Here is a 14,264-nt window from a genome sequence, read left to right as displayed (position 1 = left end):
TAATATATGGTGAAAATGAAAGTAATTTAGGGCCTGACACATTAAACCTCTCAGTTTTAGGGACTATGACAGGCATTATTATATTGTTGTTATTATTTTTACTTAACAAATATTAAAGTTGAAAAAGAAAAAAAAAAGCACAAAACAAAAGAAACCCAGAAGTTTGTAACATTTTTAATTTTATAATTCAAAAGAATACAGTTTTTCTTTGATGTGTTATGTTCAACTCCAAAGAGCCATTTCCACTCCTTAGAACACTGGAACTGGGGTATTAAGCTGTATTTTGCGGTAAATAAGCCAAATAAATTAACAAACTAAAAAAAAAAAAAATTAACACCAGACTTTGTTGTCACTTGTACCATGTTATGTTTTGTGGGCTTCTAAGGTAAGCTTAGCAGGTCCTGCTAAGGTTTCTGAGTGATGCTGAGATTGTGACAACAACATGGTCTTGTCATCGTCTTCAGTTTTCTCTTTAAAGTGGAGTGTTGTTGATGGAGTTTGCAGGCAGTTTTTTATGACCCTGTATTTATGGGAATAGCCCTGAAGCCATGGAATGTGGGGATGGGTTTCACTGTAGCGGTGTGGGTTGGCTGGCCTTTGCCAGTATATTTTATAAGAAGAAACAGGAGACCAGTTGCACAATTCAAGGCTATATTTTGGCAAACTTGTTTTTTCCCCCGCTTGGTGGAGTTATTAGGACTTTTTGTGTATAAGCATTTTTTTGACTCAGGATCTCAAAGTTGCAGTCCTTTGCTGTGTGACCGCACCTGATGTATATGACCCAGAGCGTCTTTTCTTTTTTACCAGTATTTGGATTTCTCCAGTGAACACGGTTTAGAAGTTGCTTTGGCAGATTAGCATGAAGTTAGATTAGTTATACTCTATTGACTTGGGTTCTCAAGAGTTAGAAGAGGATAAATTGCTAGAAGCTCAGGCACAATGTCAGCTGGATTTAAAAAGCATACGAAGCAGACAGTTTTCTCAAGTATGGAACTCACTTTGGGGATATATCTCAGAATACAGAACAACTTGGCTGGGAATTCATTGAGTTGGAAGATACAGGCAGCCTTCCTGGGAGAAGATAACCAAGTTGTGGGAAATACAAAGTTAACATGGCAAAGAAAAGGGCAGAACTGCAGTGCTGGAGAGTGCGCTCCATCACCCCATGACAGTGCCTGATGGGATGATGAGCATGTTGGCCAGTGTTTGTCTCAGTTTCAGTGCGTGTGAATCTTGTGTTTGGAGGGATTAGCTTCCTCAAAAGGCATTTATAGAAGTGGTCCTCAAAGGACGGAGTGTGAATACCTCCAGTTTTCCTATAATTTTTCAGTGCACTGTGAAGATGAACACTTCCGCTGCCATTGCTTGACTCCCAGTTAAACTGTGGATGCAGTTGAATGCTTCTGCAGACACGCCAGCTGCAGCCTCTCTCCTGGAGAACAGACTGAACACCCTCTAGTCCCTTTAAGCTGAAATGAGAGAACTGTCTTACTTTGAATAAATAGGTCCATTGTTAGTTTAGAGCTGTTGAGTCATGGCGCCCAATTACGAAGTTAATTTACTTTATGTAACTACATAATGTATATTTCACATGTATGCTCACTTTCCGCTTTTAGGATATTAATTGCCTTTTGCGGGGGTGTGTGTTTCAGAACCCTGACTTTTCTGATGTGGTTTTTTCTTCTGTGGTCACAGATGTCAGCCACCTTAAGATAATTCTGAAGATAGTTTTCTGTTGTAATGAAATAAAAATCAATCTATTTTCCCACAAACGAGTAACTTTAAAGACTTTTAAAAGCTTATTTGCTCTTAGCAAATACTGGTTTTGTACGGAAGTTATTTTTAAGAAGAATCTTACCGGTAAGGACTCCTGTATCTCTCTCATGGAGGAACCATCACGGTAGGTCTAGCTTGTAAGAATAGTACTTTGCGTGCTCGCTTCGGCAGCACATATACTAAAATTGGAACGATACAGAGAAGATTAGCATGGCCCCTGCGCAAGGATGACACACAAATTCGTGAAGCGTTCCATATTTTTGGGATAAACATTGAGATGTAACAAGAATAAATTAATAATAAAAATAAATTAAAAAAAAAAAAAAAAAAAAGAATAGTACTTTACACCTAAGTAGAGACGGGTTCTCATTGCAACCTGTCCACTTAGGAGTCAGTGTTGCCCTGCAAATGGAGAGGGCTGATTGAAGCTCGTGGTCCTTATTTTGGTTAGCCCTGGAGCTCTTGGTGATGCTGGGGAGGATGCATGTGAAGATGCAGTTGACCTTTTTGTACCTATCTGTAGTTGTTCTTGCCCAGATTTCCTGCTTCCTTGGGGTGAGTCATACCTTCTCCTCCCAGTTACAGTTTGGAGAGAAATCTTGAGAAAATTTCATTAACTTAGATGCTAATGCTGCTGCTTTGACAAAACAGAGCTTGTTCCTTCCCCGTGTGTCTTCAAGGGGATTATTGTGCTTCAGCCGGGTCAAGTGAGACTCCGGGCCCTATTTCAGTTTCCGAAGGGAAAATGAGGATTATGTGACATAAAACTTGACAGAGTGATGCCTTATCATGTGAAATATCAATATCCGTCTGCATGTAAGCAAATGGCACAGGGAAATGAAAAGGGAAGACATTAATTTGAGTAACTGAAGGGCAGTCACCGCTGATCCCCAGCGATTCCAGGTGCAGAGCTACTGCCCCGCCACACTGAGAAGGCAGGGTTGATTTATCTTAATAACGAGAGAAGACCACAGTAGCTCTTTAGGTAATAAATCAGATTACGTACCAAATTTAAATGTTAGGTTTGGAAGAATTTTCTTATGCTAGTTAAGTGGAATTTATTCTTTTTCCCTTAAAAATGTATTTTTTTTTTTTTTTTTACTTTAGTGTATGAGTGTTTTGCCACCACGTGTGTAGCTGTACCGCGTGTGTACCTGTTGCTCACAGAACTCAGAAGAAAGCACTAGATTCCTTTGGAACTGGAGTTAGGATCCCTTGTAAGCCATTGTGTAGGTGCTGGGAACCAAACTGAGGTCCTCTGCGAGAGCAGCAGGTGTCCTTAGCTGCGGAGCCATCTGTCCCATCGCTAGTACTTAAGCTGAATTCCTTAACTGTTGTGTTCTGTGCCCATTCTCCCTCACCTTCTTTCTTGTTGAGGAGGTGGAGTAATCTACACTTTCAACAGATACTCTAGTTTCTTTTATAGCCCATTGAGGTGTTGTTATCTACATTGTGTCAATTACCAGGACAAAGTTCACCCAGTGGGTTGGCATTTAGTATTCAGAGAGGAGGGCTAAACAGTGGCAAACACATGTCCCCGGGAGGCCTAAATGTAGGAGCATAAAGTCATTGTTGGGCATTAACAGGAAAGATTGAAAAAGACAAAATTAAAAATTAAAAGAAAAAAATTGAAAGTATAAACTTAGTCAGGTTTGGAATTTACGAAATCTTGCTTAATCCTTTACCCCTTCCTGCAATGAGAGCTTTCTTCAGTCAAATATTCATCTAGCTCAGAATTTAAAGATATGAGTGCTTTTGTCCTGTTATTCATTTTTTGAAACATATAGTTTTAGTAATTTCTTGCATATAGTTCCAGAGATAATCTGTATACATACATACAAAATAAATATACCCTCTTAATACAAGAACTAATACCTTTAAGAAAAATAATATTGGCATTTTTTCCTCTTAACATCTGTTAACATGTCTTTTTTCGTTTTTCGAGACAGGTTTTCTATGTGTAGCCTTGACTGTCCTGGACTCACTTTGTAGACCATGCTGGCCTCGAACTCATAGTGATCCACCTGCCTCTACCTCCCAAGTGCTAGGATTAAAAGCATGTGCCACCACTGCCCGGCCTAACATATCTTTCTTAATAACAAAACAGTACTGCTACATTGCATTTGGCTATGCCATAATTTATATAAACAGTTTATATCAGTGGACTGTTGGGTCTCTCACTTACACACACTCTCTCTCTCTCTCTCTCTCTCTCTCTCTCTCTCTCTCACACACACACACACACACACACAGGCAAATATATTTGTTAAATACATTCCTAGAAATGGAATAGCAAGTCAAAGTCTTGTGTACATTTGTAATTTTGGTTGGTGTTGCAATATCTCTGTAGAGACCCGCCTACCCGTGATCCAAGGTTGCCCGTTTCTCCGTACCTGTGCTAGCATGAGTCTGAAGAGACTTTGATCTTTTTTCATCAGATGGGCCAAGTTCCAGCTGTTTCCCCTTCTACAGGGTTTAATTACAAGTAATATAGACTAAGATTCCTCCATCTTAATGTGGCTCATTACTTTCTACTGACAATTGAGCTTATGTTCTGTCTGGAAATGATATTGATAATTTCTTAGGGATACTTAAAAATTTCTTTCATCCATAGATTTTATTAATAGTTATTTCTTTCATTTGTTTCTTTTTTTCTAAGATTTGCTCCCTGTTACCATAACTTCCTGATACATGGCAAAAGATAATTGTGTGTGTTTGTATGTGTGTGTTTGTGTGTATTGTGTGTAGGTGTGTTTGTGTGCATGTGTGTTTATGTGTACATGTGCACTTCTGTATGTTTGTGTATGTGTGTGAGTGCATGTGTACATGTTACTTTTTTGAGACAAGATCTTTCACAAAGGAGTTAGTTTACTGACTTGGCTAGGATGGCTGTCTAGGGAACCAGGATCCTCTTGTCTCTGCCTCTCTCCCTCTGGGATTACAGGCACATGCTGTCAGATCCCTTCCTCCGTCCCTCCCTCCCTCCCTCCCTCCCTCCTTCTCTCCCTTTTTTTCTGTGTAGCTGCTGACCTTGGGTCCTCTTGCTTGCTTGGCAAGTATTTTGCTGACAGTTGTTTCTCTACTCTTCTACTCTCCCCTCTTTTATGGAATAATTTGCTTTTTGGAATAATTTTTGGCACGGTTCTGTCATAGGTGTTTCAACAGTTAGGCAAACCATATTTAAGTTTTGAAGTTATTACCTTTGGAGTATCTGTAGCTGCTGATGGACTGCATGGTTTTGACTCCCACTCTTCTGTAGCTCTCTCTGTAAGATATGGCAGGCACTGGCCATTATGAGTTGCTGGGTCAGGTTGTGGGCACAAAAAATCCACCCTTTAATGTGATGCTGTAAATTTTTAAATGCAAAGACTTTTGAATTAAAGAAGAACCTCTCGTTTCTGTGAGTTACTACACACACACACACACACACACACACACACACACACACACACACACACAAACACACACCCCACCCCTGTTAATGTCCTAAAGTTGATTTATCATTAGTTATCATTGCCGCAAAACATTTTAATTTACCAAAAGAGGAAGTATGTATTTTAATGACATTAAAAATTGAACACCATTTTCCATTAAATGGACACAGGATCTAAGTATTGTGGTGATTGAGTTCCGATAGGAATCTGGTTTCACATTTCTGTTATTGTAACAACAGAGAGACAGGCTCTAGAGAAAAGGCTCATTTTGGTTCCTGCTTTCTAGACATGTCTTTCAATGACCAAGCGTAGCTATCTGCATGAGGCCTGTGGTTGGGAGCCAGCACATCATCGTAGGAACACATTTCATAGCTAAATCGTTTACTTCATGGCTGGGATGAAGAAATGAGAGGACACAGGAGTGACTAATGTGTCAAAATCCCCTCGGGTTTGCTTCCCCAGTGACCAGATGATCTCTTAGAGTCCAATCCCTTATAGTTTCTCCCACCTCCTAGCCACTGCAAGCTGGGTGCCAATCAGTCTTTAAGACATGGGCCTTCTTGTAGGTTTCTAGGACCCCCTGGATCTTCCTACTTTGCTATTCTCCCATGCTTCTCTCATTTAGAGTCCCAATAGGATGTCCTCCCCTCTGTCCCAGTTTCCTGGTAAGTGAAGGCTTTCATGGGACATGCCCCTTGGGCTAGTATGCAGATATAAGTGAGTATATACCAGTTGATTCTTTCTGCTTCTGGGTTAACTCACTCATTATGATCATTTCTAGCTCAATCCATTTATCCACAAATTTCGGGAATTCCTTGTTTTTAATAGCTGAGTAGTACTCCATAGTGTATATGTACTGCACCAGCCAAGGACAATACAGGCGGTAAACTTTAAACCCCTTCCCAGATCTAGCCAATGGTCAGAACATTCTCCACAGTTGAGTGGAGAGTGGGATATGACTTTCTCAAGTACTCTGGTGCCTCACATTTGACCATGTCCCCTGGAGGGGGAGACCCGGTGGCACTCAGAGGAAGGACAGCAGGTTGCCAAGAAGAGACTTGATACCCTATGAGCATATACAGGGGGAGGTAATCCCCCTCAGGAACAGTCATAGGGGAGGGGAATAAGGGGAAAATGGGAGGGAGGAAAGAATGGGAGGATACAAGGGATGGGATAAACATTGAGATGTAACAAGAATAAATTAAAAAAAAAAAAAAAGACATGGGCCTTCATGGGACATAAAAGCTGAAAATTAAAGTGGGCTTAGTTGATAATACAGTGTCTTTTCAAACAGTTTCTGAGACATTAAAGTCTCTAAATGGTAAAATTAAGAAAATAGCCAGAAAGCTGGGACATGGTGGTGCATGCCTTTCATCCCAGCACTCAGGGAGGCAGAGGCAGGTAGATGGCTGTAAGTTCGAGGCCAGCCTCGTCTACAAAGCAGGAACAGGACAGGCAAGGCTACACAAGAGAAAGCTTATCTTGAAAAACCAACCAAAAAAAAAAAAAAAAAAAAAAAAAAAAAAAGAAAAGAAAAGAAAGAAAAGTAGCCAGAGGAGGTTGTGGATATGTTCCTAAAATATTTTTCCTGGAGGACAAGTGTCCTTGGACAACAAATGTTTTATGTCTTTCCTAGGAGATGCTCTGGAGAAAGAAAGGAATGTACACGTAAATACAAGCATTGTCTGTCCCACAGTTTCCTGGCGTAAGCCTTTCCCTTGGCGTTTCTCTGTGCTGCTGCTGGCCCCATGATCCACAGATGCCTCTTCTGACCTCTTTATGTTATTCTCTTTACATGTACTTTTCAGGTGATTCTAGTGGCCTACCCTCCTGTTTCTAGACTGGTAATTTTGATATTTTAGTAGACTAGGGTATCTGAAAAATTCGAGCTTACTTCTCAGGGAGACACTTTGCCTAGGCAAGAATTATTGCATCTTACATTTAATGCTACCCTATTTTAGAACTCTAAGAATGTCTCATTATCTGCTAAATCTGCTTGACTCCTCTACCTGGCTTCCATGCTTCATATAAATGATCCCATTTAATACTACTGCGTGTATAATCCAAAATATCATCTTTGAACGCTAAAGTCCCTTTTCTCTAGTCTTTGTGTATACTACCTTTATTGCTCCTTGTTATCCCTAAAGCCCGACCTGTGGTTTGAGATGTGTTCATACACTAGGTGATTTTAAAAATGTCTGACTTAGTCAGCCTCACCTGGGGCTCCTTCCTTTCCTGTACTAAACTGTAGTAATGGAAATATGCTAACGTTTATTGAGTCTTTGTTTTTGTCTAGGTCCTATTGCAGATGTTTTGTTGATGTGTAACAGGATATTTAATCTTCATCACATCTCCACTGGAAAGTATCTTAATTTATAGATGAAGAAACATGGAAGTTAAGTAATATGTCCTAACTTAACATTACTAATAGTCAGGCCCAGGACTTGAAACCAGTCAAACCAGGTAGTAATAATTATTTTAATCATTAAATCATTAAGCTCTATCACCAGGGACAGTTGAATGTGTGATTAGGCACCGTCATGCTGAGTGTGGTATGCACACCTCTAATTCTGGAGGTAGAGACAGGCGCATCTCTGCATTTTAGACTACGATGTTCTACATGCAAAGTTTTAGGCCAGCTAGCACAGTACATAGTGAGACCCTGCCTCAAAAAAAAAAAAAAAAAAAAAAAAAAGATAAAAAATGTGTTATAAAATCAAAGACTTGCGCTTATGGGAATAGCTGGAACTAGTAATTAAAATTTGAGACTGGTTTCCAGACTAGTTGCTCCAAATCCTCAGTGAAATTTTAGAAGTACAGGTTCTTTCATCGCTAACAAATTGCAATAGGTTGCTTGGGATTCATGTTTGAATGTTTTAACCAATGACACATCTTAATTGCCTTTGTTTTTTAATATTAATTGGGGTTCAAATTTCTAGAATATGCCTTAGAAATTATAGTTGCACCCTTTACCTCACAAAGTATATTCTTCTTTTGTGTTCAGGCATAGGTGACTTGAAAACAAACAAACAAACACACAAACACCTTTTTGTTTGTTTTGTTTTCCAGTGTAGAAGATAGGTAGAGTTTGTTATGGAGTAAATTGGAGCACTCTTAAGGGCTGTGAGCAAACATTGGCCAAGGAGGTCATTGTGCTAGTCTGTGTTCTAGGATAGCTTTCCCAGGGGGTATTTTTTTCTGACCCACTGATTGGCAGGCCCTTTTGGATAGGCTCTTGTTGGGAGAGACTGGTATACCCTGTTCTTTATCAGATAGCTTTAGATAACAACCCTGTGATCTTCTGGGCTGTTCAGAACTATTTTGTGTACATTTGACCACCCAGCAGTTCTAATTCTGCTCATTGTGTTATGTGCAGAAGCGTCTCACATAGTTTTCTTAGAGGGCAAGTAGCTAAATATGCTGAAGGAATAGAAAGGCCAGTGCTGTGGGATTGAAGTAAGTAAGAGGGAAGCAGAGTTAGAGGAGGGAGTTGTGTCTGATGCCACAACAATGAGGATGGCATTCGGGGTGACAATAAGAAGTCCACAGATTTGAGGTAGATTCTGATTCCTTTGAATAGCAGCTTAGCTGGCGAGAGCAGATTACTAATTGTGACCTTACCACATCTACACGCTAGTGTGCTTTGTAATTTGCTTTTGATAGAAATTCTAGGGGAAGAATTCTGAAATCTTTTTGAGCCACAAAGACTCGCTAACCTTCCAAGGTGACTATTTCAGAAGTAAAAATATTTTTAATATGTATTTGTTTTGAGAAGATATATACATATATAATTCTAACACATTTGTGACTCTTCTTTTCCTGTTACTGCACAGTAATTGCGTGTTTTCTGTTGCCTTAACTTTTTACTATAAGAAGCAACTTGTTCCTCACATGGCTTCTGTTTTCACTTCCTTGTGATGTTGCAGCCTTTTCCACTCTAGTAAAGAAATTCTGCACACACATTCAGGAGTTGTTTACAAGTTTTTCTGGTAGTGCAGTTAAGAGCCTGCTTCAAAGACACAGTGGGTGGTAGTTTGTTTATCCTATATTAAATCTGTTGAGTTGAAAAAGGTTTTAAAATAAGCCTACTATTATTAATAATTTATTATTTTTGATTTGAGAAAGTGTCCCTCATTGCCCAGGATGGCCTTGAACTTGCTGTGTAAAGGAGGGTGAGCTTGAATTTTCCTGATCATTGTGCCTCCTCCCAAATTCTGCTTATTGCCTTTACGTTTTACCACACTATCTCTAAAACTTGTCTATTTTTAAGAACGGTGATTTTAGTCTGTTGGTTGATGCAGATAATGTCAAGAGTTGCTTGTGATGACCTTTTTGTTATTTCATATAGGGGTTTAAAAAACACAGTAGTTTTTTCATTTATGAACTTTCAGAGAGATGATTCAGGGTTCATATCTAGAAAAAGGCTGATTGATAGTTGGTTTTTCCATAAACTACAGAATTTTATACCTTAAGAACATCTGTTCTTATAATTTTATACCTTAGAAACATTAATTGGACAAAAGTCATTGGAGTTGTATAATGGTAAAACTAGTATAAAAATTGTAGAATAGTAAATAGTACAACTCACTTTATATTTAAGATTATCTTAGTTTTTATAAATTCAAAAAACATTAAACTTACGAGTTTTGAGATATATTTGTAGAATATTTTCTTAATGATTTTATTTTATAATTTAAAGCAACTTAATTGTAATTATTTTTTATTCTCAACAAAACATTTAAGATAACATTGCATAATGATGGATGAATGGTCAAACATTTGTGAGTATTTTGTTACTGGCTAATTGTATTAGGGTTCTCTGGAGGAACAAAACATATATGCACAATCTCTCTTCTCTCGAATGTGTGTGTGTGTGTGTGTTGTAATATTTGTGTGTATGTATGTATGCATATATAAAATAACTTTTTAAATTGGCTTATATGATTGAAAGCTGGGCAACCCAATACTAGTTGCCTGCAGCCAGTTCACAAGAAGGGCAGTACCAGTTGGAGCCTAAAAGCCTGGAAAAGGAAAACATTAATTTGAGTTATTGGTGGTGCTTACCTTTAATCCCAGCACTTGGGAGGCAGAGCTGGGCAGATCACTGTGAGTTCGAGGCCAGCCTGGTCTACAAAGTGAGTCCAGGGTAGCTAGGACTTTATTACACAGAGAAACCCAGGCTTGAAAAACATAAACAAACAAACAAACACACATTCAAGTTACTAAGCAGCAGTGATTTTATAGGAAATCATGGTGGAAGAAGCCTGGTGGGGGATTCTTTACCTCATGAAAAGATAAGCAGTATGCCTGCCATTTTTTCTATTGCTTTCCAGGAGTGCTCAGTGTCAACAGCCTTTTGTGTGTAGGTTTCTGTGTCCCTTATCTCTTGTTCTGGCAGCAGCCAGCTAGCTGGATGTGGGATGAGTGCCTGACCAAGATGCAGCCATTTATAGACAAAATTAGGAGACTGGTATGTGATCACTCTAGTTGTAGGCTCCAAGAACTTTATGAAGTACAAAGTTCAGCCAGTCTGAACTTTATTCATGCAACTAAATATAAATAATTGTTGCTCATTCATTAATTTATTTATTCATTCTGCAAATATTTATTAAATTCATAATATGCTAGATATTATCCTAGGCAACTGGACATAATAGTCTAAATTAAACAAAGATCTTGCCTTCTCACATCTGTATTTAGGGAGGCAAGGAAGAGACAACAAAGACAGTCGAGTTAAGCAGGAGTTAGGAAGAGTGGCAGCTGAGTCAGTGTTACTTATTTGTAGAAAGTAAGCAAATAAGGCCTCACACATAAGGTGATAGGAAAGACATTGGATCTGGAAGAGCATTGTGGGTAAAAAGAAGTATCCTGAGGGGACCTTTTGTGTGTAGGCTTCTGTGTCCCTTATCTCTTGTTCCAGCTGCAGCCAGCTAGTTGGATGTGGGATGAGTGCCTGACCAAGATGCAGCCATTTATAGACAAAATTAGGAGACTGGTATATGCAAGAGGTTGGAGTAGATAGTGAGTTGGGAATGGCAAGTAATGATTTTATACTTGAGGGTAGAATTTACTAGAATGAGCTGAACTAAACCCCCTCAGTGTGGTTCATTGATGGGATAGAAACATTTGTTTCCCCAACTAGCTTAAAATAGGGTTTTGCTAACAGAGTGAGTCTTTGGCTTTTGGTAACAGTTTTTTGGTTTGTTTGTTGTTGTTTCAGATGTTTATTGAGTGAAATACAGTTTTAATAGGGATCAATGGTAATTATTAATAGTATTTGAGGTTTTAGAGGCAATTACAGACATTTATGTTTTCATCTGTAGGAAGAATGACTGAACGAAAGGGTGAGGTTAAGTGCATTTCACTGATAATTTATGGCATGGTGATTACACACTTATTTTCATGGCTAACATCCTAGGAGTAATAACATAGAATATTAAAATGAAATAATTTTTTGTTTTTACTATTATCTTGAAAAGGGAAGTTGAGAAATTATGTACTCTATTAGGTACACGCCAAAGAAGTTTATTAGTGTGTTTAGTGTTTTATTTAGACTGTTTAGGCATTTGTTAAATACCATTTGAAATTGCTTTTATATTTTTTAATTTAAGAAATGCTTGGGTTTTATTCATTTTACTTGGCATTAATGACCTCTTGAAGACATCTAATTTTTGTGGTGAATTTGATAACCATAGGTCAGTTGGCTTGGATTTTCTTATTCTCAATAGAATGGTTATGTTTCAGTTTTATTTTATTTTGATTTTTTTTTTTTTGGTTGTTCAAGACAGGATTTCTCTGGGTAGCTTTGGCTGTCCTAGACTCACTTTGTATACCAGGCTGGCCTTGAACTCACAGATATCCTCCTGCCTCTGCTTCCTGAGTGCGAGGATTAAAGACGAGTGCCACCATGCCTGGCTATGTTTCAATGTTAAATGAAAAAATTTTTTTTCTTTGGGAGGCAGTTTTAAAAAAGTAATTTTAGTTATTTCATACCTTTATTTCCTTTAAAATCTAACTTTTGTTATTTTTAGATAATCATCTAACTTACCCTAATTAAACATTTCATTATTCTAGTAACCTCCCCCTCCCCATTTGTCTGAAGATGGTATAGAGGTGATTAAGATAAAAGAATGCATATGAAATGAGAGCTGCGAAGAGGTTATTGTGGTGAAAAACTAGAGTGGAAGAGGCAGACAAATTACTTTTGAAAACGATATAATGAAACCAAATTCTTTGCTAAAGAAAAATGATTAAAACATATCCTTTTAAAGGAGATTGCCATAAAAAGAAGGAAGGGATCCATGCTAAGTTGAGTTCCCATGCAGTGCTGTAGATGCAGGTCACTTCCATAGACCTGGTAACAGTTTTACAACTTCATTCTTTGTGACTGTGGTACAAGAAGGTATTATTTATAGAAAATCTGGAGGCAGATTTAGAAGTGGCTTAGTTTTGTGAGTTTCCTCTTGGTATTCCTTCGTAGATATAGCAGACTCATGGCAATTTGCTCAAATGCGACTGGCTGGATTAGGATTGTTATTGTTATTACTGTTTTTAGTTAAAGTTAGCACTTACTTAAAAATAAGAAAATGGGGGTAGGGGAAGTAGATGGGTGGTTAGCAGGGATTGTTAGGAGAAATGTTTAATGTTTTACAAGAGAGAAAGTTCTGTATCTGCCATACGACAGTGTGAATATATGTAACACTAGTATCTGGCTACTTAGTGGGTAAGGTGGTAGAGCAAATAGAAATATAGCATTTTGACGTGGACTGGACTTTAAAAACATTATACAACATATGTAGGACATTAATGGAATTTTTTATATATGATGAATACAAAGTGAATAACTTATAAGCCTTTGTTTTTTATTGGATTAGAAATACATATATTAAAAAGTATGTGTATGGGTGTTCTGACTACACGTATGTCTACACACAATGTGTGTACACTGCTGGTCAGGTCCAGATAAGGATGTCAGATCCCCTGGGACTGGAATTATAGCTGGTTGTATCCTCCATGTGCATGCTGGGAAGGAAACTTTGGTCCTCAGGAAAGCAGCAAATGCTCTTAACTGATGAGCCATCTCCCCAGCCCCCCTCATACTATCCTTTGTCTTAGTCAGTGTTCTGTTGCTGTGAAGAGCATTTAATTGGGCTTGCTTATGGTTTCAGAGGATTAGTCCATTATACTCATGGCAGGGAGCATGGAGACATGAAGGCAGACATGGTGCTGGAGAAAGAGCTATCTACATATGCATCTATAGGCATCAGGAAGAGAGAAACCTCAAAGCCCACTCCCAGTGACACACTTTCTCCAAAAAGGCCATACCTACTCCAACAAGGCCATCCCTCCTATTCCTCTTCAAACAGTCCAACTCCTGTGATGAAGAACATTTGGATCTGTGAGCCCATGGCGGCCATTGTTATTCAGACCATCACAGCTTGCCTTTGCTTCAATTCTGCCTCATAAATATTGACTGAAATGTGAGTCTGGTTTTCAAGCTTTTATATTACCATTTCCTTTTAGGGATGGGGACAAAAAGGCTTAATGTGTATTAAGCATGTGTTCTTCTACTAAGTGATAGCCCAGCCCCTTTCACCATCCTGGCTTATTTTGTTTTTAGAGAAGATATTTGGTAGGAAAAGGGAAAAAGAAAAAGCCATAGAGCCAATCTTCATGTGATAGAGGGTGGGTAAAGTGCCAGTCACATGACTGAATTCTTTTAAAAAATTATATGGGTGTTAAAGTTATATTTATAAAATTATGTTTGTTTACAGTTTCTCTCTTACCCCTGCTAGCATTAAAATAATTGAGACTCTTATATTTGTTTAATAAACTTCATAATATAATGCTGAGCAGTTATTACTCTCTTCTTCACCCTCTAAGCTAGTCTGGCTTCCTCCTACTGTCAGTCCCAGAGACACTTGCACTTTAAGGCTTTCTGCTCCAGCTCTGTTGATCTCTCCTGCACCTCTCACCATGGCTGAATCCCCTACTTCCTCCTCTAACTCCTCTTACCCTTACTCTGCAACAAAGGCAAAGATATGCAATCAAGCT

At 38.5% G+C, this 14,264-nt stretch overlaps 1 protein-coding gene and 1 non-coding gene across 3 annotated transcripts in view; both read left to right on the top strand.

Moving 5' to 3' along the window:
• Pdlim5 (PDZ and LIM domain 5) overlaps positions 1–14,264 on the top strand; it is a 167,225-nt gene that overhangs the window by 6,452 nt on the left and 146,509 nt on the right. The window lies entirely within an intron of this gene.
• On the top strand, positions 1,932–2,038 carry LOC127206754 (U6 spliceosomal RNA). Its single transcript, XR_007832851.1, has one exon. It is a non-coding gene; the product is annotated as a U6 spliceosomal RNA (small nuclear RNA).

Source organism: Acomys russatus, chromosome 23, assembly GCF_903995435.1.
Source record: "Acomys russatus chromosome 23, mAcoRus1.1, whole genome shotgun sequence".
In the NCBI taxonomy this organism is placed as follows: Eukaryota; Metazoa; Chordata; class Mammalia; order Rodentia; family Muridae; genus Acomys; species Acomys russatus.
Note: the sequence above shows the minus strand (reverse complement) of the source record. Positions and strands in the feature narration are given on the sequence as shown.